Source organism: Talpa occidentalis, unplaced genomic scaffold (assembly GCF_014898055.3).
Source record: "Talpa occidentalis isolate TD23 unplaced genomic scaffold, MPIMG_talOcc4v2.1 talOcc4.14, whole genome shotgun sequence".
Taxonomy (NCBI): Eukaryota; Metazoa; Chordata; class Mammalia; order Eulipotyphla; family Talpidae; genus Talpa; species Talpa occidentalis.
The window spans coordinates 62,538,795-62,562,317 of record NW_023601433.1 but is presented as its reverse complement, the minus strand read 5'-3'; the positions used below and the strand labels follow the sequence as shown (position 1 = coordinate 62,562,317).

The 23,523-nt window shown below is 42.8% G+C and overlaps 1 long non-coding RNA gene across 2 annotated transcripts; it reads right to left on the bottom strand.

Annotated features, from left to right (window-relative positions):
* Positions 1–455: 455 nt before the first annotated feature.
* On the bottom strand, positions 456–22,412 carry LOC129145778 (uncharacterized). 2 transcript variants are annotated; one of them, XR_008551812.1, is made up of 4 exons: positions 21,460–22,412; positions 20,834–20,940; positions 11,627–11,812; positions 456–939 (listed from the first exon to the last, which is right to left on the bottom strand). It is a non-coding gene; the product is annotated as an uncharacterized LOC129145778 (long non-coding RNA). The 2 variants fall into 2 exon arrangements; XR_008551813.1 differs by lacking the exon at positions 456–939 and adding an exon at positions 3,789–3,827.
* Positions 22,413–23,523: the final 1,111 nt, after the last annotated feature.

Here is a 23,523-nt window from a genome sequence, read left to right as displayed (position 1 = left end):
ATGTAAAAGCAAATCACTGTTAATAGGAAAAACCTGGTTTGCAAATCATAACATTTCAAAACTAGAACAGATTTGGGAGACCCTAGAATGGCAGTCAGGGCGACCAGCCAGAGTTTCTGTCCAGCTCAGAGAGGCTGGGAAATCTGCCCAAGGACATCTGAGAAGAGAGCTGGATCCTCTGACTGAGAGTGGATGATCTCTGCTCTCAGTTTCATTGCACTTTATGCAGAGACATGGCTGAGTGGTGAGAGACCACTCACTGCTGTGAGATCCTGAGCCCGTGAGTGAGACCCTCTGTGTGCAATTTGTCTATAAAATGGGAATAATGTCACTAGCTGTCTCATAGGATTGTCCAAAAGGTTAAATGACTTCTAGGTGTGAAATGATTAGAATAGTGACTGGAATTAGATCAGAGCATAATAAATACAAATGATTCTTATTGTACTTACAGAAATAACTCGCCTTTTTATTGGCTCATTTTTCTCTAAATCCTCTTCCTAGGAGTGGGGACTCATGCTGCAGAGTATATCCTGTAGTCTGTGGTCTAGTGTTTCCTTATGGACAATATGATGAAGATCTAGGAGGGCCAGTGCATTAGTCTCTCAGGGCAGCTGGAAGAAATCACCACAAAGTTGGTGGGTTAAACAGTAGACATTCTATCACAGTTCTGGAAGCTGGAAGTCCAAAGTCAAGGTGACAGCCAAGTGGTTCTCTCTCCTCTAGAGGAGGATTCTTTCATGCTGCTTTGAGCTTCTGGTGGTTCCTTGTTCCCACATCCTTTCAACTCTACCTCCATCTTTTCAAAGGCTTCTCCTCTTCTCCAGATGTTTGTCCACTGTGTGTCTTTTGTAAAGATACTTGTCACTGGATTTTGAATATGCCACAAGAATTCAGAATTTAATTTTCTCTCTGATCTTATTGTGAGATCCTTAATTATATCTGCAAAGATCAAGGGATTGGGGTCAAAATAAAGGGGGTGCAATTGCATGGGGAATATAAAAATAAAAAAAAATTTAAAAAAAGATCCTTTTTCCAATAAGGTCATATCATAGTTCTAGAACACAGATATACCTTTTCATGGGAGTCCACCACTCAACTCACCTCAACTGGCTATTGTTAGGGTAAGACCTGGGTATTGGAACTGAAATAAACGTAGAAAGAATTAAACCCATAAACTTGATTTTGGGTGAACTATGTGTTAACCCACCATAAAGTCTGGTATATAGGAGAGGAAATGGTAGAAAGAGAAATGTGACTAGAAAGATTTATCATTTGACTCATCGAAATGATACATGGATTGTGATTGGTAAATGCGAATGCGATCAGTCTTCATTCATTCACTGATTGACAGTCATGTTACTATACCATTATGTGCTACATAGTAGAAATAGAAAGATGAAAAAGAGACCATTTCTACCTTCATGGAGCCAATAGTGTGGGAGGAATGTGCGTGAAAATAAAAAATAAAGTATAAAATCAGTACTGTAAATTCAAAGCTTAAACTTTTCTTATTCTAAGTGCGGAGAGGGAGCATGTAACCCAGTAATGGTGGGGTGCAGGAAAGAGGGGTGAATGTTGTGTCAGGCGAAGCTTTCTAGTAGAGGTGACAGTGAATCAATCTGTGTGAAACAGTTGAGGCTGATGTTCAAAATCAAGGTATCAGTGGGGTTGGTTCATAATGGAAGCTCTAACTCATGTTCCATGTCCTTTGCTAATTTTTTCCTCAGTTTTTCAGTCTGTCGCTAGCTTTTATGTTTCTGCCTTCCCTTGGCTTTTATTAACTGCATATTTATGAAGCCTATTTCATATAATTCTTTGCATTCATTATATTTTGCATTTCTTTTTTCCCAGCTAGATTCATATATTTCCAGAGATACCAACTTAGTATGGTAGACATTCCTAAAGAGCGAGTAAAAGGTCTGGGTTATAAGCTTAGTTGTACAAGTTATTAACTATGGTTTTGAGTTAATTTTGGGCACTCATCACTCTTTTACTTTATAGACTTAGGACTTAGGCTGTGTTTTCTTGCCTTCTTCACAAGCTTGCTGAGATCAAATGAGGTAGCAGATGGAATGTACTGCTCTGCTAAAGTGCCTTCTTCATGTGCTAGGTGCTCACAAATAACTGAAGATTTATTCAGAAATTCACTTTCGATCATTGTAAAATAAGTAACATCCAGGAGGTAAGGGGAACTTCTGTTTCTGTGTGGCTCAGGAAGATGTGACAGCTCAAGTGAAGTTATACACCCACCATGATGGTCAGTTTTCAAAGTCTGAAGTGATCTCAGTTCATTTTATTACCGAGTTTCTTTCTCTTGTTTGTCTGGTGTCAGGTGCTACCAACAGGGCCCGCTTGGCTGACATGTATTACATAGAGAGAGGAAGTTTTAGTTCCATGCTTTCACAAAAATGAACCAGGTATCTATTATGGTCTCTGGAGGGATTTTCAAATTCAATTCAAAGTTCCTTTGGGACTATCCCTCGAGAAACCCTGGTGTTGGGATTAGACAGAAAACAGCTAAATTTCCTTGTGTCTGTATTGGTTGGATTTGCATCTTTCATTTCTTTTCAAGCCCAAACTCAGTGGAGGGGGCATAGGGGGGAAGAAAGTGAGGTTCATTGACAACAGTGACATCAGCCACACTGGCCACTCCCAGCCAGTCCCACACAGCCTGCTGTGCGACTGTTCAGCCCTGGTGTGACATTATCAGCTGTGCAGCTGGGGGCATGGCATGTCGCCATGCTGCAGCTTGGTGGTGGCCTTCCTGCCACGGAACAGCTTGTGATTAGGATGGGGCACTCGGCAGCTGGGTGAGATCTGAGCCATGTGGCCGGTGATCAGTAGCAGCCTCTCTACAACTGTCTCGTGGATAGAGATTGAAGCACCCAGGTGATTTCTTAATCTTTTGGGACCTTAGTCTTTAAGGTGGCAGTCACATTTTGTGAGCTCTTGACATTTCTTTCTATACTCACAATTTCCCCAGGGCTTTGCCTTCTCTTCTCTGGAGTGTGAGCTCAACGGAACTGCTTATTCCATCAGTTCTGGGAAGGGTTGTGTCATGCATGATTAGAAACTAAGAAATGTTTGAAGCTGACTTTTCCACCCTGTTCTTCTCTGATGTCAGCACTTGGAGTGTTCTGGATCTGAAGATCTTCAAAGCCGAGATAACTAATGAAACTATGATTCAGGGTGGGGATGGAGGGATGGATACTAGGCAGGTCAACAACAAGGCAGCAGAGTCTGGGGCTTCATGAAGTCTGACATCAAGGTCAATGATGTCTTCTCCTGGCCACCGGGTCAAAGGGTCCTGAAATTTGAGCAGCAGAGAATCATTCTCTGGACTTAAGCTGGTTCTGTTCCTGAAGAGCAAGCGTTCCTGGGTGGAGTTTTACTGGCCACAATAATATAAGCTAGATAAATTCTCTTGGTATCAGAAAAAACACTTCAGTATCCAGAATTTCCTCCTTGAGAGTTAGCTGGATAAGTGAAATACTATCCTCTCATGTTCACAACATAAATGTTCACTTACCTACTCCAAGATCTTTCTTGAGATGAGAAGAGAACCTCAGAGAGTTTAACAGTATAACATGATCTTACTTGTCAAGCCTTGTTCTTCAGCTGCCTGGAGAGTACTGGACTTTCAGGATATGTTCAGGCACCAGAACCCAAGATCTTACAGCTGGTCTCATGGCTGCCATTGAGCAGATGTGGAAGTACAGGAAATGTACATACTCCCTCGTGACTTGCATGCTGAACTCAGTGAGATCAACATGTATGGATTGGGCATGTGTCCATCTGCATTCAGGTGGGGCGCTGATTGATTTTACCTAAATTGAAGTAGAAGGCAAGGCTATGCAACAGCTATAGGGTACTCTATATATAATTACCTACCATACTTAGAGCTACAATGTTCTAGATCTTTAACATAAATATAACCTAGAAAACTCTGTGTGTGTGTGATGTGTAAATGTGTATATGGGTTGGTGTGTATTGAGCAAAGATTTCCCCAGGATTTTTGGGGTCCATAGGTCTCAGTGTCCTTTACTCAGTGTAGTGCACTTGCTGAATTCTTAAATAATAGCCATCAAGCTTACTAAACACACAAGTGATCATTGCTAGAAGCAAGTTTAATTCCTCCAAGGGATCCAGTTCAGCAAACCAGACATATCATGACACTCTTTGCTTACTTTGAGCAGCTACAGATATACTAAATTGGAGAAATATGATTTGGCAAACACTGAAGTTGTTTTTGGCTTGTCACCTCCAACTGAGTCTTCTCATTAAAATCTTTCAAGGTCAGTGTCCCCATCAAGTTCACTATGTTCTGTTAACAATTCTTGGATCTCATAGAGTGTAACCAGGGCTTGGTGCCATAGATCTCCACACCAATGGCTTCCCCATTTGCAGGAGTCTTGTAAACTACTGCTCTTACCAAATATAGTTGATTAACTGATTCATTCACTTCCTCATTTAATAAATAAAGCCACTACTATTCTTGGCCATTAGTCCAAAGTTATTCAACAAATGCTTTGTAAACTCTTGGGATAAAATGATCAGAAAAAGAGATAAGGTTTCCATTTTCACAGAGCTCAGAGCTTAGCAAGAAAGACAGACATTAAGCATACAATGGGAAATAAATGCCTGCTTACAGGTAGTGAAATGCTCTAAAGAACTGGATACCATGGAAATATTTCACAGGGAGACCTGAGTCAGGGAGGTCAGGGAAGTTATCTTTGAAGAAGTTTAAGCTGAAATAAGATGAAAGCAATTGTGTACTGGTACATGGCATGGACACTATTTTTATCAAGTTTGAAAATGTGCCTGCTCTCCCAATTCCCTGTTACTACATTCTAGAGACCACTTGAGTTGGTCATAAATTCTTTTATTTGCTATGCATTTCTTGATGTCAGTGATTCATGGGGACATGCATGAACAATGAGGCCTATCCCTAAATCAGGGGCCGGAGGGAACCCTGCAAACCTTCTTCAACTTTGAGTCTTGGCCATTATGGATTTTTATCCTTGAATGTCCTGAGTTTCAGGGTGATCAATAAACTAATTAAAAGCTTTCCTTTCTACTTCAGTCCTGACAATTAGGGTAATTCAGATTTCCACTCCTCTATCAGACTGAGAGTAAAATAAAATAAATATGGTCTCTCTGACAATGTTTTTTAGTCAGTAGCTCCCCAACTCCACCCACCCCTACCCCCAGTCCATGAACCCAGCTCACACATCCTTCCCGATCTAATCAGGGATTCCTAGGGTCTCTTCATCTGCTTCTGAGTGCTGTGAGAGTCCCAAGTGATTGTCCCATTTCACTCTCTATGTGGTTTCTTAATGACATCAATACCTTTGCTAGAATGTTAAATGGTGCCTCTTAATATTTGGATATTATTATTTTGATGTTGATTTAGGTTTTCTTGGCTGAAATAAGGTACCGGTGTGCTCTGGCTTAGTTAGAACATCCACCCTTTTAGTTTTCTTTCCTATGAGTCAAGGCTGTAGTTCACCACAACCAACCCCTCACCCCTACAGAACTGAACAACTCTTCTGGGGAAGAAGAGTTAGAGAACAAAGAAGTAATATAAACAGTCACACCTGGCGCTGCCCTTTCCTACCCCTGGTGTCCCTCACACACACTTTTTAGGTGACAATGTGGACATTTTAGTTTAGAGAAAGAAATTCAACCCAAGTGATGGAACACTATGTCTCTGCACTTGATATAGATAATTTAAGGGAGAGGGAGCCCAATCTATTACACACAAGTTTAAAATTTCCAAAGCTCTATGTGGGAGCTGCTGTTATAAATCCTGTTATCTGTTAATGGGATTTCAGCCTGAAACGCCCACATGCTGCTTTGAAATTTTCCTCCATCTGTTCATTTCTGCAAAGCTTATTTATTTATTTAGGACGAGAGGAATGGCCTACTAACGCCGCCAGCTGAACAACTGGGATTGTAGGTCTGAAAAGAAACTAGATAAACTTTTCTGAGTGTAGGGGGAGGTTTCCTGATATGTATCTTCTTATGCCTGCTGTTCTGATTTCTTTAGGTGAGAAGGTTCTGGTAGACGGGAAATAGGAAGAATGAACAGCAATGGTCATCACTGGTGGCTTGTCTCGCCTCGGCATTGGGATTCCCGTAGGTTAGCAGTGTGGTGTCAACCTGGGTCAGTGGGAAGTGAGGTAAATGAGTTCCAGACCACAGCACTGTGTAGACTAAGATATGATGGGCAAGAGCTGTGGAAAATAAGATCAAAAAGATACTTATGAGAATCACTTGTGAACTGATCCAACTAAGACCTAGTTCAGGAAGGTATTTGGAAAATTTCACAGTAAATCTTGGCTTTTTGTAAAAATTCAACTTCTTCAGTTTTCCCTTCATCTCCTTTTTTTTTTTGAGTTACGAGTTGACCACCTCTAGAAGATCTCTGTCCTCAGAATCACTTTCTTCCCTTTCATGCCAGGTGGGGTTTTAATCCTGGTTCTTGCTCTCTGTTCTGTGACCCCTTTTTTTGAGTTGATATGGGCAGGATGAGGCTGAAGCTCTCAGAGCTCTAACCTTTACTGTCACCTTTCTGCTGCTCTTGGCAGAAACACACTTAGAGGCCCATTTTTCTTTTCAGAAAAGATTGGAGTAGTAAGTCTTATAGTTATTTCATTAATGCAAAACATTTTTGGATGATTTTCCCTTTAGTAGATTGTGCTCAATGTGAACCTGGTGCCTGGGAATACAAAAGTGAAAATATACACAAGGTTTTTGCTCCTGCGGAACTGATGATTTAATGAGAGACCTACACTAAGTAAATAAATGCACATACATACATCATTTCCCATTGTGTCAAGTGTTATAAAAAAGAATGAAGGGAAAGATCAGAACTAGGGGCACTGACTGAGATGGGGTTTCCCAGAACAGGTGACTTGCAGGCTTGGAAGAAAACACCTTTCCATTAGTGTTTTCTTGAGATTTGGCTTCCATTAAGGGCACGGTAGAGACAAAACTCTTGTCTCAATTAAAAACATTTGGCTGAGCATTGCTCTCCATCCCTTTCATCTTTGGTGCTTGATGAGACTAAAATACTATAAAATATCCAGAGATAATTTTTTTGAAAAACATCCTGTTTTCAGTGTCTGAGTCACTCATTTGAAAGTGCTAGACTCAGAGTTCTACAGATGAACCTTTTCTGTGACAGTGAAGTTGATCCTGGGGAGGGTATAGGGTAGGTAAAAAGGGAGGGGGAAGACTTTGACAGTCCCCCAAGTGACAGTGGAGGGAATGTTCATTCCTTCAGGTAATTCTGGGTTCCCTGTGGGATGAGTGTTGATGTGGAAGAGAATGTGGGACAATAGTTAACTTGAAGCTACTCCATGCCCATGAAAAATTTTGAAATCTTCTGGTAGGAAACCCCAGGCCTATGTGAGTATTTTCCCCAGACTCTGTGAAGAGGAAAACTATGTGGGAGATGAGTATCATGAAATGGACCACTTGGGAGGGGCTCCAGAATTTGCATTTCCATCAAGTTCCCAGGTGATGCTGATCCTACTGATGCTGCACACCACCTCTGTAATCTCTTTCCTTGAGTCTCTCCCTGATCCCACTCTGCTTCTAATCTCATATGAATAATTACTTTTGCCCACATGTCCTATTGCTATTTCACCTCTCTATAATCCTACCTGATCCCAACTACCATCTCAGCTCATGTTTTGGTCATTTCTGAAATGAGTGAAACAAAGAAAAGATATTCTCTCTGCTTCTCTATAACCCAGATAAAATATCTGGCTTTAGGGGACAAGTAGGGTTACCCCATAGCTGTAAAAATGCTCTTTACATTTTGTCTTTCCTTGTCTTCATCAAGACTGTTTCAACCTTACACTTTTTCAGTTGCTGCAATATTTTCTTTTTCACTAATAGTTTCAACCTAAAACACACAGGTTATGGACCAAAACTGCATAATGTCTACATGGGTGCACATTTATAATGAAGTTTCATTATTTTAATTCCATGTTAGTGAGTCTTTTTTTGGGAATTACTTAACTGTTAATTTGGAGAACTCAGAAAAGTATTTATAAGCAATAATTATGCATTATAGTTTGGATTATGTCAGGATGGAAGTAGTAATAATGGCACAGAAAGGTGCTGTCCATAAAGCAAGTGCCATGTGTAACTGAAAAATTTCTAGTAGCCACATTTTAAAAAGTAAAAAGAAATGGGTAAATTAATTTAAAAATGTATTTTATTTAATTATATTAAAATGTTATTCCCTTCTATGTGTGATCACCATAAAGATTATGAATGAGATATTTACATGCTCTCTTTTAATACCAAGTCTTTGAAAGCCAGTATGCATTTTATTTATTTTTAAAATATTTATTTATACAAGAACTGGGGTACAGGCCAGTTGTGCAGGAGGGTGAGAGGATTCACCAGAGACAGAGCGGGGAACAGAACAGGCAGACTGACGAAATACACTGCGAGGGGAGCAGCGGGCAAGACAGGAGAGGTCTGCCTTGCCATGTGGGCATCTCCATGGCCAGTGGGGATCAAACCGGCACTGCAGAGGCTGTGGACAGCTTCACTTCGCTGCACTCAACCACCTGCGCCACCAGGGAGGTCCAAAGCCAGTATGCATTTGAGACTTGCAATCTGGACCAGTCCTATTTCTTTTTTTTTTTATATAGTTTAATAATTTATTTATTTATTTATAATTTTTCATTTTTTATTTTTTATTTTTTATTTTTTTTATTTTTTAAATAATAAATTTTATTTTTATATTCCCCATACAATTGCAGCCCCCCCATTCTGACCCCAATCCCTCCCCTCCCGCCCCTGCCCCCCTAAAAGTGTCTCTGGTTCATAGTTTTTTGTTGATTTTGATTTTCACTTTCTTATAGTTATTCATTTTCCTGGTCCCTTATTTAAGTTTTCTAGATTCCTGCTATGAGTGAGACCATCCGGTATTTTTCTTTTTCTTTTTGGCTTATTTCGCTGAGCATGATCCCTTCCAGCGCCATCCATGTTGCTGCAAATTGCATGTGTTTATCTTTTTTGAATGCTGAGTAATATTCCATGGTATATATGTACCACATGGGAGAACATTTTTGCACCCAACACTAATGATAAAGGACTGATCACAAAAATCTGCAAAGAGCTGATGAGACTCAACAACAACAAAGAAAATAATCCAGTCAAAAAATGGGCAGAAGAGCTAAAAAGAAACTTCTCTGAAGAGGAAATGCAAATGGCCAACAGGCATATGAAAAAATGTTCAACATCACTTGTCATCAGGGAAATGCAAATCAAAACTACCATGAGATACCATCTTACACCAGTGAGAATGGCACATATTAAAAAAACTAGCAACAACAAATGTTGGCAAGGGTGTGGAGAAAAAGGAACTCTTCTGCACTGTTGGTGGGAGTGCAAACTGGTCCAACCACTGTGGAGAGCTGTGTGGAGATTTCTGGACCTACTAAACATAGAGCTTCCATATGATCCAGCAATTCCACTCCTAGGTATTTACCCAAAGGACACAGAAACATCAATTCCAAAGAACACCTGCACCCCTATGTTTATAGCAGCACTGTTTACAATAGCTAAGCTTTGGACCAGTCCTATTTCAAATGCTCCATCTGCACATGCGCTTAGTGACTTCTCATGATCACAGACACAGCATTGTTTTCCATTTCTTTTGTGGCTGCCTGGGTTTAAACCAGGACATTTGAAAATTACAATAGTCTTTCAATATTGTTTAACCCAAATTCCATGCTGTGTAGATAAGAGATTGAGTCTAGGAGAGACCAGGTGACTTGCCAGAGTACATGGTGAGCTGGGACCGAGCGTGTTCCCTTGCCAGGGCTCTTCCAGACTGCACTCCCTCCATGGGGTGTGGTGACTCATGACACTTGTCTAGATGAAGAATAGGCCAAACTTGGCAAATGCTGCTTTGGGTACTTGCACTGCCAGTGACTGAAGATGGAATCGGTCTCATATCCTTTCCTTGACAAATTTGCTCACTCCCAGAATTTGTTTGACTGCCTACTATATGCTAGACACTAGGAATGTAAATATACTCTGAAGAATATACTCTATGGGGGGGATAGGTAACTACTACAGCTGTAGTTGCAGAGTTACAAAACATCATGTTAAGGGGTGCAACATAAATGTAAGTAAGTTTTAAAAAGCTCTGAGAGGACATATTCTGTGGAAGGCATATTCTGTCACATGGCAAGAGAAAAGAGGAGGGTCTAACAGAACAGACAAGATTGATTCCTAGACTGAGATTTAGACCTTTGTCCCTTCATAGAGTACAGTTGGTCTTTGAACAAAGCAGAGGTCAGTGACAATGACGACCCTTGCCATCAAAAAATCCATGTATACCTTTTTCAACTTCTCTGAAGAATAACTACTAACAGGCTGCTGTTGACAAGCTTTACCAATAATATAAAAATTGATCAACACACATTTCAATAAATGTATTTGTCGAATTAACATTGATTTACATCGTTGCTTCTCTGATAGAAGTGTTGGAGCCTCTCCTTTCAGGTTTCAAGGGTTCGTTTTTCAGTTTGGCTTTATCTAACCCTTCCCCCCGCTTCATATTCCACATGTAAGTGACACTACATGTCAAATACACCTGGTATTTGTATCTCCCTTTTGCTGATTTTGCTTAGTTTTATCCCTTCCTGCTCCATCCATGTTACCTTGAATGGCAAGAGTTTATCTTTTTTGATAACTCAATAGTATTCAATGGTAGATAGATAGATAGATAGATAGATAGATAGATAGATAGATAGATCACATCTTATTAATCCATTCATTTGTTTCTTGGCCTTTAGGTTGCTTCCATATCCTAGCTGTTGTAAACAAGGCTGCATTGAACACAGGCAAGCAGGTTTCCCTTTGAATTAGAAACACATTTTATAAATTATTTGTATTAATACAGTATTCTTCCCATGAAGTAAGCTAGCAAAAAGAAAATGTCATTGAGAAAATCATAAGCACATGTAAATACATCGACAGCGCTGTACTGTTTTTAATGGATCCAGTATTTGCCTCACATTTGCAAGACAAATCATCTGTCTGCCAGTATCGACATCAACACAGTCTTATGAGACAAAGCACTAATGTTATGCATATAATACCAGATATGAAAAATGCAAAGATATTGTTAAAAAGAAATTCATGTGTATTACAAGTATAACAATTCATGCATTGATAATATCTACTGAAAAACATCCACATATAAGTGGACCTGCGCATATTAGTTGTTCAAGAGTCAACTCTATATATTTAAGTTTGTAGTAGGCAACAGGAAAAATCAGTGACAACCAACCACACAGTTTGCGTATCAAAGAAATTTCTATCTGGTAGGGGAAACATGCCCAAATCAAGGTGTTAAGATTAATAAATAAGTTAAAGACCATGAAGACAGCACAAGAAACGGTATGGTGACACAGAGAATGATGGAGTGAGGGAGAGGGTCTTTATACTGGTAGGACAGAGGACTCCTCTATTTGAGATTTGGGTTAAAGTAAGATTAGTTCTCTTAACCATAATAGGAACATACTAAATAGATAAAGATTCAAAGATGAGTTTTTTACACTCATATGAAATCCAAAATGAATATTACCTGATCAGCAGGTGATCTTTTCCATGCAGTGATTCAGGAATCCCAGACCCTTCCATCTTGTGTCTCCTCAGTTTTCAACACGTGCTTCCACAGCCGCCATGTTCTTGGGTAGCATGGGGTTTCAGTGGGGTGGGTAGCCAACCTGGAGGTGGTGGTGGTATTTTTGCTCATTGTCACCTGAAAAACCTGACAGCAAAGAAGGCTGAGAAGTAAGGTCTAGCTGTGGGGATGAGGAAGAAGTTTGGCAAACTCTTAACTAGTTTCTGTTGCAATTCAAAGGATTGGAAGAACTTACCCTTGAGAGAATAGAGGGAAGAGTATTGTGCATTGGCTCTGAGGTGAGAAGTAGTGTGACATGTTTGAGGAGCTGAAGCAAAATAAGCAGGAATGGACCGACATGAGAATGGTGAAAAAATGGGCAAAGGTCAGAGGAGGAGAGCAGTTTGGGATTTAATCTATAACATTTACCACTTTTTAAAAAAAGATTTATTCATTTATACAAGCACTGGGTATAATCAGAAGTGCGGGAGGGTGAGAGAATTCACCAGAGCCAGAGAGGGGAACAGAACAAGCAGATTGACGAAATACGCTGCTGAGGGGAGCAGTGGGCATGGCAGGAAAGGTCTGTCGTGCCATGTGGGACCCTTGCTGGCAGCTGGGGATCGAACCCATGCTGCAGAGCCTGTGGACAGCTTCGCAGCCCAGCGTTCAACCGCTGCGCCACCAGGGGAGGCCCAACATTTACCATTTTTAAGTGTGCCCTTCAGTGGTATTCGGTACATTCATATTATGTGCAACCAGTACCATTAGCCAGCTTCAGAACTTTCTCATCTTCCCAAACTGAAATTCTGTATCCATCAAACACTAAGTCCCCACTACTCACACACCAAGCACTGGCAACCACCATTCTGCTTTCTCGTTCTCTGATTTGACTACATTAGGTCCTCATTTGAGAGGAATCATCTAATATTTTTCTTTTTGTGTCTGGCTTATTACACTTAGCACAGTGTTTTCAGTGTCTGTCCATGTTGCAGCATGCGGCAGAACTTCATTCTTTTATAAGACTGAATATTGCATTGCATGTAGTTAGCGTGTTTTGTTTACCAGTCATCCTTCAATGGACACTTGAGTCATTTCCACTTTTTGGCTATTGTGAACGATGCTGCTTTGGACACTGGTATTTGAGTTTCTGCTTTCAATTTTTTTGTGGGTAGGTATTAAGAAGATTTGGTGGATCGTATGATCCTACGATAATTATGTTTAAATTTTTGGGGAACCACCACCCAACTTCCCACAATGGGTAACCCATATCATACATTCCCACCAACACTGTACGGGGTTCCAATTTTTCCACATTTTTACCAACTCTTGTGACTTTCTTTAAAAAAATAATAACCATATAATGGATGTGAAGTGATATCTCATCATGGTTTGAATTTCTGTTTCCCTAATGATCAGTGACAGTGAACATCTTTTCATGTGCTTTTGGCCATTTGTATGTTTCCTTTGGAGAAATGCCCATTTTTAAATTGAGTTGTTTGGTTTTGGTGGTGTTGAGAGGTTTAGGATTTTACTCTAAGCACAAGAAAGCCATGGCAAGCTCAAGGGTATGGCATAAGCCTGTTTCCATTTCAGGAAGAACCCGTGCCTCTCTGAGTGATTGTGTCATTTTCTCCAGCAACACCGTCTCCTGGGTCCAGAGCAGTGTGGGCAGATATTGATGAGCTAAAAATGTACTGTAATTAGGGCAGAAGGTTCTGTTTTTCCTCCCCCAGAGTTCAGTAATGTCCTGTAGGACATTGCAACCTGGGCTGCTCCCATAAGATCCTGCATTTCCCATATACTGAGGCTGAAATGGAATTGGGATGGTGTGAGGACAGCTTCTAACCTGTGAAAGGTGATTCAAGCTTCTGGCTCGTTCAGTCTCCTGACAGTGGCAACCGGATTAATGTGGCAGTGACAGTGATTGCTGTGATCATGGAAGACACACCTGTTTCTTGGAAGCCAGTGACTTAGTTAATTCATTTCACACCAAGCAGATGGGAACAGTTGGACAGGAGTAAGAGATCAATGATGGGGCAGCAATAGGATTTCTTGACTCCCAAAAGGACTGTTTCCTTTACCACATATGCTGTTTCACCTTTATACAGCCCCATATTGTCAAGTCAGAACTTGGTATTAGACTTAATGCGGCATTGGACAACTTCACCAGTTTTTTACACTTTTTATTCTTCCCTCTGCTTTTGTTCATCCAGTAAGCTTGAGTGCATCAGTATTATTTGGAGGGTCTACCAAAACAGATTTTTGGGTCTGTTCTCATAAAACTGTTGACTCAGTGTGTTTGGGGTGGGCTCAAGAATTTGCATTTCCAATAAGCTCCCAGGAGATGCTGCTGCTGCTGCCGATTTGGGTCTAGTCTTCAAAAGCACTTAATGTAGCTCTTTGGGGTCACAGTGCAAACTGATGGAAAATCATTATAATCGCAACAGGTACATTTGCTGTTCACTGTGGCCTGTTGATCGACTACCTGTCTTCTCTGGTGAGGTTTTCTTCTGCACTTCAGTGTGCAAGTGTGTGTGTGGTGTGTGTGTATGTGTGTGTGTACACAGACATGTGGGCCATGATTTCTGAGGATACTTCAAAGTCTGCTTTTCTGTGCAGAAACATCAGGTTAAAAAGCCCCTGGCCTTTATATGGCTGGGAGAAAATAATTTTTCTATTGTTTGTTCATGTGATCAAAAGGAAAATGATATTGTCTCTGTCAGGCAGGAGTGCACAGGAATTAATAAACTCCATTAAAACCTTTGATTTCATTCATACACTTCATTAATATTAATTGAATATCTGTGTTGTGCCAGCTTTGTTCTATGTGCTGGAGACATGGCAGTAAACAAAACAAAGTCAGGCCCTGGTCAAGTCGAACCTTTTTATAAATGGCAGGAATAGGAAATAAGCAGGTAAGAAGGTAAATATGCTTTCTGTCCAATGGCCATAAATGCCATGGAGGGAAATAGAGTATGGGGGATGGGATGTGGTGGAAGTGGAGGAATTTGCACAGTCCCATGTGTTCCCGCAGAGGTTAAGTGGGCATCTCTGAGAAGGGGACAGTTGGACATAGACTTGAAGGAGGTGAACCATGTGGGACTCTAGAGCAGGGAGGGCATGTGCAAAGGCCCTGAGGTGGGAGCACCCTGACATTTCCAGAAATAACTCAGAAGCTAATGTGGCTGGTTTGGAGAAATGAAAGAGGAGAGCGTGAGAGAAAAAAATCAGAGCAGTTGCCAGGCTGCATTGGGTAGGACCTTATTCTATGTAAAGATTTGGTGAGGTGCCATCACTGGTCATTGGACAGCTTTGGGCAGAGGGGAGTGAAGTCGGATTTCCTTGTTAAATGAATCTACTTGGCTGCTGAGGTGAGTGGTGGGGGAAGGGGAAGCTCAGTCAGGATGCAGCTTAAATAACCAGGGCATGGGGTGATGGTTGGTTGGATCAGGATGTAGAGGTGAAGGTGATGACAACTGGTTGGGTTTTGAAGGAAGAGCCAACAGGATTTACTCCTTCAGGTGTGAGGCAGGAGAGAGAGGACCAAGCATGGTCCCAGGGTTTTGACCTGAGCAGCTGGAAGCACAGAGTTAACTGAACCAGGGAAATCTGCAGAAGCAGCCCGTGGCCCAGGAGTGTGTGCTCAGGAAAAAAAAAAAGAAAGCATAACGGCAATATTGGATATAAAAGAAAATTACTTAAATTCTCCAATCTCAACAGATAGTTTTAATTTTTAATTTTTATTTTTTCATGATTCTTTCCATTCTACTGAAGACAGAGTAATGGTTAACATTGTTGACTGGTCGTGGATAATATATGACCGGCGACTTGAAAAGCATTTCACAGGCATGACCTCATTGAACCCTGGAAGCACCCCAGGGTGAAGATACCAAAAGCTTAGACAGGTTAGATAACACCCAGCTACTAAGTAGGGGAGCTAGAGCGTTGACCCAAGGCTCTCTGACTGCAAAACTCATTCCCTGCTTTCTTACAGGTCTTCATATTTTTCAGGATATCTGCCTAACCCAGAGAACCCCAGGTCTCACAGCTTTTCTTTCTCTTTTGCTGAGAGAATTCTTCGTCTTCCACCTATTACTGTAATCTTTCAGGGGTCATTTTCCCTGGAATGTCTGAAGTAATAAAGCCAGTGATCAGCAGGGATAAATGTGGAATCTACAGCGAGGTTTATTAACTTGTAACAATGCAGGAGAGTGCTCCGGGGGACGGCAGAGCATCTCATCAAACACAGGAAGCCACAACCAGGTTATTACAGGACTTGGGGAAATGACAGGGATTTAGCTCACATTCAAACGAGGAAGCGTTTTAGTGGGCTCAAAGCAAAGCTGGGTGCTTGTAAAGGAATTAACATCTGCTTGGGCCAAGAGCAGACTCAGGGCGCTCTGTCCTTGGAAACTGTGGGGTTAAGAAAAATGTGAATGTTGTATCCAGAAACCCCTCATCTGGAGCTTTGCCCTTGGGTTGGAAATCCAGGTTGCTTCTCTGAATCTGAGATGCCCCAGATCTCCAGGCATGAGATGAGATAATACATTCTTACAGAGGTGATGTTGAACAAAAATGTTTTTGAAAGTTTATAATTTTAGGGAGTAATGACTGCTCGATCATTTGTCTTTTACTCATTAACAAAAGCAGCTTTCCATAGCTGCACGGAATGACACCAACTTTACTGCTCCTACTGTTGGTTTCTGTGACTACTGCTTTTCTTGCCAACTGGCCTGTCCACTCCTATAAGTTCCACTAACATCAGGCTGCGGCACAGCAGAGCTTGCTCTCATGTTTAGGGTCATGGGTGGGAATATGGTGAGATGAAGATGACCACATAAAGTTTCCATAGCAAGATGAATGTCTTAAAAATTACCCCTGCTTCAAATCCATTGCTCATCGGCCAATTCTTGCTTGTTGCCACTTTCTTAGGCCTCACACCCTTCTTGGGATTCTTTCTAGCTCTCCTACTTTCCCTCATTTGGGGGCTTTTCCATTTGACACAATATTCTCAAACACATCCACTTTCTTAATGTAAGTCATCCTACTCTTTCTTTCCTTTCTCCTTCTACATCATGACCTGAAAGAAGGTGGGTGATGACTTCCTCAACTTTCACAGGCAAAAAACCTCAAAAGAATATGGCAGGGGAGGAACAGGAGGCCAGCATGGTATGCTCAGGGGTCTATGGTACATTCTTAGTCTAGCTCCTCAGGCCAGTTCTGCCATTATGATAGGGGAGAAAGACCCTTTTGGGAGAAGGTGGATCAGATGCGGAGACAGAGACCATCAGAAGAGGACTGACTTTCAGCAGAGAGTTGGCTGCCTCAGGCAACTGGGGGCCTTGACTTCAGCAGGCAGAACATTAGCTATGGGGGGGGGTTGGTTTAGAATAAGGGAGATGGTCAAGCCTAGAACTTTTATTACATTTTAATTTGATAATAGTACTCCCATCTCTCTGGCCACAGATCAGATTAGTGTAAATGACTAACCGAGCTTGTGGTAAAGGCGGAGGATGGCTAGCTGTCTCTATTGCTGAGAAACAGATGTGGGTTTTTGCCATCAATTTTGTCCTTTCTTTAAACAGGCATCAGAACAGATGGCAGTCTGCTTCAGAGTGGTTTCCGGAGAACCACTGCCACACTATATCCAAATAACTGTTTCAGACTTGACTTTTAATTTGGCTCCTACCTTGGAAGCCCCCGCGGAAGGCAAGTGGGAAGCTCTTGGAGGAGCCAGACAACTTAGATTCAGAATTGTCAGCATCATGCAGCCATCTTCCAGTGGCCTCTTCCCACATCCCTGCATCCCATAGAGAAGAGGGTGCTACCTCCTCTATGAGATGTGGACATTTGGGAAAGACATGAGCTTCTATCTAGTGTACACTCTCATTGTTAGTCCAGGAAATGGAGCGTGGAGAGAGATCAGCCTGCCCAGTTCTCACGGCTGTCGTGAGTTCATAAGACTGCAGCTGAGGACTTTGGGCCAGGGAGGTGTTTCAGGTAGGGAGCAGGTAGTTAATACAGAAACTTGGGGTGGGAGCTGACTATGATGGATTGAGGGACAGCAAGGAGACTGGTGTGGCCAGAGTGGCAGGGCTGCAAGAGTGGGTGACATGGGGACTGTTGCAGATGTTGAAGCCAAGGAGCCACATGGTAGACATCACGGGCAGCACTGTGGTGCTGTATTTAGTATAGATGTCCTTATAGGTCATATGGGAGACTCAGGCTATACTGTAGGTGGGAAATGATGGTGGGCATGCTCCAAAGAGCATTTAGGGATCCTGAAGACAAGGGCTCGTTTCTCCATAACTTGGTCTAGTTCAGATTTTGTCCTAAATCTCTCTGCCTCTGATGGACCTATTTGGTGCCAGAATGCCTCCGAGTCCCCTGAGAGGTCATTCCTTCCTGCTGTGCAGGCTCCAAGGCTGTGCCATCTGTTTCACCACTGCACACTTGCTGGAGCAGCGGCCCCTGTACTGCAGGGGCACCCCCCTCTGCTTTCTGCACCAGCACCTGCGGATTATGGCTCCTTTGTGGCAGACTGTAGCGCCGTCTCTCCTTGACACAGGTTCAGCTCTGGTCTCTGGAACCTTTAATGTGCTGCTAATCCATGAGCCCCTGGAACCCTGCTTTCATGGGAGGGATGTTTGGCCTGGAAGTTTCTGTGCTTTTTCAACAGAATGCAGGATGGCTAGGCTTAGGGCATCTGGTGGATGGATACAGGATGATGCAGACCATGGCCAGTCCCAGAGCATTTGCTGAGGTCCAGAGGGGCAGCTCCTGCCCCTAGCTGCTGTGGACAGGGGACCACAGATGGCCCAGCAATTTGCTACACTGTGATGTTTTCAAAGCTCCCAGAGTGGCATGTGCCCCTGTGCTGCTTGCTGCCAGGAAAGTGCCTCAGTGTGGGATTTCTCATTTTGTCTAGCATTCCATTAAAAGCTTTGTGGTAGTACAAACCCCAGGCAGAAATGGCCCTTTTTGTAAATGCCAAGAAAATCACTGGGTTCAGGTGCACCGTGTTTGTAAAAAGAGCCAAACTAGAGTGATTTTTCACACCTGGTGCCTCCCCTTATCCCCAGCGAATGCAACAAAACATTCCAGGGGCAATGAGATAATTTGGTCTGACTATCTTCATGGTCTGTTTCCTTAGAAAAGATGATTTTTAAAATGCTCAGAAGATAACCTTGAGACTCAGAATTTTATTTTAAGTCTCAGACTGCTATGCCACAGTAGCCACCAAAACGACGAATGCGGTTACCCTTTCATGCAGAATTCCAGCTTTTGGAATTTATTTTACAGGATCACTTCCCTGTACAGGAAATGACATTTTCAGCACGGTGTGTAATGACAAAGAGAGCGAGTTAAGTAAACGGTGCCACACCCACACACTGGGACCCTGTGCCACTGAACGTGGAGTCAGCGTGTGCTTTGCTGACTGCGGTGGTGACATTATGAGGATGTGTTATTTCAGTGGAAGAGAAAGAAGCAGAATGGTGCTAATGTTTGCCTAAGAAATGAAGGGAAGTGAGCATACATTTTTATTTGTGTGCTTATGCATAAAGAAACGTTGGAAGGTAGAAAAGGTTGGGAGATAAAAGGAATGGAGTTCATAAAGACAGGACATAGGCCTCTTGGTGTATCCCTTTATGAGACTTTTATTTTTTTTTTTTTTTAGAGGCATGTTTTATTTATTTATTTATTTGTTTGTTTTGTTTATACATGCACTGGGTACAGTCAGAAGCACAGGAGGGTGAGAGAATTCACCAGAGCCAGAGCGGGGAGCAGAGCAGGCAGAAAGACCGAAGTACACTGCTGAGGGGAGCAGCGGGTGGCAGGAGAGGTCTGCGCGCCATGTGGGACCCTCCTCTGGTGGCCGGGGAGCAGCCGGGGATCGAACCGGCGCCGCAGAGGCCGCGGGCAGCTTCGCAACCCAACGCTCAACCACTGAGCCACCAGGGAGGCCCCCTTTATGAGACTTTTAATATTGAAGTCATGTAAATTTTTAACCCTACAAATTTTTTTTAGGTATTCAGTTTGACTTCTGCCCATGATACAGGGACTTGCAAAGAGTTCTGGTAATCATGAAATTTTTGAACACCAACCCATGTCAGGCAGGGACTGGGACGGGGTGGCACCTGAGGGAGAGATGAAGACCAGGGAGCTGCCTTTGAGGTGCTTTCAACCTTGGGGAGGAGGAGGCAGGCGGATCAGTTGTTGGTGACAACAACACATTGTACTGAGAGTCACTTGAAAGGAAAGCACAGGGAGTTAACGTGCTTCCAGGAGGGCTAGTGTGCTTGGGCACTGCAAGTAGTTCAACATTCTGCTAAAGTCACTTCAGCACACCTCCCCTCCATGCTGTTGTCACCAACAACGGAAGTGACTTTAGCGGAATGTTGAAGGTTGGGGAGAAGTGGCCTGATCATAAAGGACCTTAGTTGTTCTGTGGCGGGTGGTGCTTGCTGTGCTACCATCTTCTGTCTCCCTGCATTGAACCTCCCATCTGTACTCTGCACATGGTCTCTTAGAATGAACACTATTTCCCAGTCTGCCTTGCCAGTGGCTATGGTCATTTGATTAAGTCCTGGGATGTGCGTAGAAGAAATGTGTGCAGCTTTCAGAAAGTTTCTCTCAAGTGAGGGAGTGTACCTTTTTTTTTTCCTTTTGCCCTGGCTGCTGGCAGGAATGTGATGCCAGGGATAGAGCAGCTACCTTGGACTTGATGGAAAAGACATATAGAGGCAAGTAGAGAAATAAGATTGAAGTGCCTCCACTTATGAAACAGAAACAAATGCCTGACCTAGACTAAGTCACTACAAGGTTTTCTGGTCCTTGTAGTTAAATTCAGTAGCAATTAACCTGGGTTTTAAATTCCCACTACGCCTTATCCTCTGATTTAGAACTGTGCTTCTAATATGTCTGATGTCCCTTTAATAGCTCTTTTTCAAGCCAGGAACCCTGAGTGTCGCCTGAGAATAGTTATGGTCTGCACAGTGCCTTTGAAGGAACAATACCTTATACCTATTTGCTTGGTTTATGCTTTTTGCAGCATTGAAAAGTCCCTTCTTTAGACTTGATACTATGTGCTTAAATCAAGTCCATACTAGAGTGGCTAAAAGTGTGGGGGTGTAACACCAAATCAAACCTGTCTATGCCACTTACCAGCTGAGTGACTTCAGATAAGTTATTCTCAATAAGTTCCAGTTTTCCCATCTTTTAAAGTGAGGAAAACGATAGTCCTTCCATCATCCCCTTGTTGAGTGGATCAGCTGATAAAGTTCAGGAGGAGTCATTAGTACAGTGCCTGGTGCGTGGTAACTACCTGATCAATACTAACTGCTGCTGTATTTATGGTCTTCCATTTTTGAGAATCTAGCACATTTCAAGCATAGTCTGTCTCATCAACACACAACTCCCTCCAATCCAAAAGTCATGAACAAGTTATATTTATCCTCTCTATTTATAGATAAAAGGAAGTGAAAAGATATTTCCCACAAAGCACAGACACAAGGGGAAGCCAGCTCTACTTATGTTCCCAGACGAAAGACAATACATGTAAAGGATTATGTTCATTGTTCAGCATCTTATAGAGGAAAGGTTTTGGTATTATTTCCTTTACTTTTAGCTAAATGCTGAAATACATGCAGGCAGTAGTAACCCTTCACTCTTGCCCCATTGTTACCATCTACCTCTTTCCCTGGATGACAGAGCAACTCTAGAAGAGAGGGAAGGCCCTTTTCCCCATCACACCCCCCAGCGCCGAGCTCTCACTCTCTGCTGCTCCTTACCTGCCAGCCCCAAATTGGTGCAATAAACAAGAGAAATGATCCCTTCAGATACTTGCTCTCACTTGGCAGGAAGAATGAGGCGGGTGTAGGGATTCAATGTGGAATTGTGAAACTACCCCTCTATGGATGTGTCTCACAGCTGACAGGCAGGGATAAGAACAACTCTGGAAGATACATATTGGATTTGGTCTATATTGCCCCCGATCTCTCTTGCCTAGATTCAAATTCTGGCACTTTCTTTCTATGTGCATTTGGACAAGTTAGTTGAAATCATCTGCAAGTAGGGCTGCCAACCTTGCCTTCACATGGGCGATGCGGCAGCAGGAGAGAGCTATACTTGGAGTGTGTGCTCTGCCAGGGCCTGCTCCATTCAACATGTGATACACGTCTGACTAGATGATGTCTTTCAAGGTCAATGTAAAGTTTCTCCCTCCCTGAATACTTAGTTGAGATTCAATGTTTCTTTATGCACACGTCTCTTCCTGTGCCAGATTATGAGTTGCTCTCTTTTTTTTTTATTAATCTCAGATCTCTTCTGTGGAGCTAAGAGTGGTGTCTGTATCAGTTAGCTTTTGCTGCATAACAAGCCACTTTAAAGTTTAACTTCTTGTGGGTTGCAGCATGGGCTGGGCTTGGCTGGGCAATTCTGGTCTAGGTGAGGCTGTGCTGATCTCAGCCGGGCTCACTCTGTCTCTGATCATTTGGAGGGCTCACTGGGTGGAGGGAAGCTAGTTGATCCAATCATCTTCCAGGGTTGAATGACTGGTGCTCCTTTCTGGTGGCCTCTCATCCCATAGAGGGTGGTACTAGTCTTCCAGTACCCAAGAACACCAGAGAGTACAAGCTCTCTCCAGGTCTCTGCCACTGACCTGTTGTTCTTCTGTTCTGTCATCCAAAGTGAGTCATGTGGCCAAGCCCACAGAGTAGGAGGGGATCCCCAACGGCATGGAGACAGGGATGTGTGAGCAAGTAGGGAGGCCTATTACCCTAACAGTCTGTCACAATGCCTCAGAGCATTCAGAACTGTTGACAAATTGAATGGTTACGGTCTGACCCCCTTTCCAAGCTAGGTAGCTGTCAGAAGTCACTGAGTCTCCACTTTGTTTTCTGAGGCCAGCATCCCAACCACTTTCTGCTTTATCACAGGCTCCATATTGACAACCAAGTGTGAAGTATCTGCCCTCCTTGTTGGCTCCATCTAAGAAGGGGAGGAGTATTCCTTTCCTCACGGGGGGAGGAGTCCATGGATCCATGTTTCAAAATTCTGGGGTTGCCATTCACTTAGTTGTTGGCATGACGTGCTCCCCTGATTACGCTGTGCAACCATATGTGCTGTCCAGGGGCCTTAAGCAGACCCACTCTCTGGTGGATGTGCAGGGTTCCAATTCTCCTGGGGAGCTAGGCCACTGTGCAGTCAAGAGAGAAGGGGAGAACTTGCAAGACTACAAGTTCTTTTATGCTGTAGGAGGGGTGGATCTCTGGAGCTTGGTTTCGTCATCTGTATTCTCAGTTTGCACCAGAGATTCTCAAGTAAGTTTCCTTCCAGCTCTTACCTACTCAACTGTTCACAAGATAAAGAATACTAGTTAAGGCTAGTCTCAAGGGGGGAAGAGTAGAGGGGAAACAGCATTTATCTAATATATATATATATGTACTTTATATGTGTGTGTGTGTGTGTGTGTGTGTGTATGTGTATATATATTCTCTTTGTTAATCTCCATACCCAAAACTCTGATTAGCTCACATTTTGCAGAAGTAGAAACTGGGATTCAGAGAGGATGAAAACCTGAGGTCACACAGATGGTAAATGATAGGACTGGGGTTTGCGCTCTGGTCTGCCTGGCACCAGAGTCCTTCCCCTCTTTTGTGCTACAGCTGAGCCCAGTGAATGGCAAGCAACTTGTCTGTAATATTCTCCCCAAGTATTCTGCAGCACTTGCCCACTGGGTTGCCCACCAGAACAGCAGTTGTCGACATCAAACTGGGCCAGGAAGGGGAGTCTGAGCAGGTGATAAGATGTTTGTCTGGGCATACAAGTGAGGCAACTGCACAGCTGATCACCTC